Raw genomic sequence first — 2,047 nt, 5'->3', positions numbered from 1 at the left:
TAGAAATAGGGGATCAGATCAATTCGAGGAAATGAAGCCATGAGGTCATCGCCTCTGGAAGTTGGAGACTGCCCCTGGAAGAATGGAATGTCAAGGATCTCCGGAGCCCATTGATTACCAAATTTACCTGCCTTTATCAAGGACTGCAAGCAAGGAGCTGCTAATTAATGCCCCCTGGGCCCTTACCTGCCTGAATCACCTTGGCCCTCCCCCTGCCCATGGTTTCTCACTTAATGCAAAACTAGGCAGGAAGGAGAGATAAGGGGAGAGAGAACTGGAGAACAAAAGAGACTTTAACCTATAAAAGATGTAGAGTGCACTCACTTCTTGGGACTTTAGAACATCAGCCATGGCCCCCTTCTTCCTACCGGGAGAAGTCTGTATTATTACCTTTAAATAAAACCTGCTTAATATGCTTGCCTTGGCGTGCTTCTCTAGTGTTCAATCTGCAACATTAGAAGGAGCAGAACTCGTCACCATTAAACAGCGGTATCAAAACTTCTTACTTTCTACTCTGTACTTGCCTCGGTGTGCTTCTCTGTCATTATACTTCAACACCTGAGGAAGCAGGACTCATCAACGTAACCGCCTTTGCTAGGCTCAATTTAAATATCATGGTTGGTGTCTGCTGGATCCATTTATTGAATTCAGCCCCAAACTTACAGTTCTAAATTCCCTGTCTGAGTTCATGCTGCTCTCTCCAGGAGTTTCTAAAATGCCTCCAGTCTGGGCTCACTGTGCAGGATTGGCAGACCGAAACTACTGTGCACTGGTTTAATGAGCTGGATAGTCTTTGGGTACCCCTCTGATAGATTCTGGGATTCCCCACGCCAAAATTTTCCCATACTTTTTGATCTTTTCCAACTATGTGTATTAATTTTTCCCACTCCCACCTGGAACTCAGTTCCAATTCTGTTTCTTAGCCTTGTCTCGTAACAGTGGTCCACTTGCCCTTGTGAATATAGCTCTGAGGCTTAATTTTAAAGGGGGCAAGTTTTCCTTTTCCTTTTCTCCTTCTTCCCCTCCCTAACCTGGAGGCAGGGAACAAGATTACCCTGAGCTATCTGTGCCCCACTGCAGGAAGGAGATGCCTTCCAGGATTTGGGAGGTGACTATCTCCCAAATTAACAAGTGAATGTTAGCACACCATCAAGGCACCTTTGGACCCCCTACCAGAGCACACCTGGAATGTAACCCTTGAAGAGATCCTTTAAAACTCCCCTGTCCCTCATGATGGGAAGAATGTCTCTGGGTCATGAGTCCCCTCTGCTTCTCCTTTGTAGCAAAGCAATAAAACTTCTTTTCCCTTTTTTTCAAACCCTTGTCCTTGTTATTGAATTAGCATTGGCAAAAGGATTGAGCTTTCAGTTACACTCTCCAATAATGAGTGTAACCTGGGGGGGGGGGGGGGATGGCTAGAGGCCAAATAAAATAGGACAGAAAGCAGCCGAAGCAAGCTTTATTGGAACTTGGCTCTAAGGCAAAATTCCCAGCCTGCCCCCCTACAGGTCAGGGTAGGGAGCTGGAGAAAATCACACGTGGCCCTGCTGCCCAGGGTCTTTATAGACCGGAATGGGATTGGGAGTCCTGCTGAGTGACAGATGGAGGTAAGGGTCAGTGGAGTTTTCCTGCCTGTTTGATTGTTCACTGTGTGGCACACTGCCCTTTGCTTCAGTTGATCTGCTGATTGTTCACTGTGTGGCACACTGCCCTTTGCCTCAGTTGATCTGCTCTCCCTCATATAGTCACCCAAATTCTAACCTAACAGTGAGTATTTGTGGAATTTTGTTTGTTTGTTTGGTTGTTTTCCCATTTATCTCACACAGGGAAGTAGTTTTCTCCCTGTTTTGAGTCCTGAGTCATAGAGCTGTGAGAAAAGCCACTTCTGCTAATCTCCATCTTGTCTTCACCCTTTCCATATTGCTTTCTGTAGTGGTGGTTCTATATATACTCTCCCAACACCTATGTGCAGAAGTTCCCTGTTTCCTATGTATTTGCCTACTCTGGTTTGTAAGGTCGGATGCAGGTGACCAGAAAGGAGTCAGAT

Source organism: Sciurus vulgaris, assembly GCF_902686455.1.
Source record: "Sciurus vulgaris genome assembly, chromosome: 7".
Taxonomy (NCBI): Eukaryota; Metazoa; Chordata; class Mammalia; order Rodentia; family Sciuridae; genus Sciurus; species Sciurus vulgaris.
The sequence above is the reverse complement of the archived record's forward strand: the minus strand, read 5'-3'. Positions refer to the sequence as shown.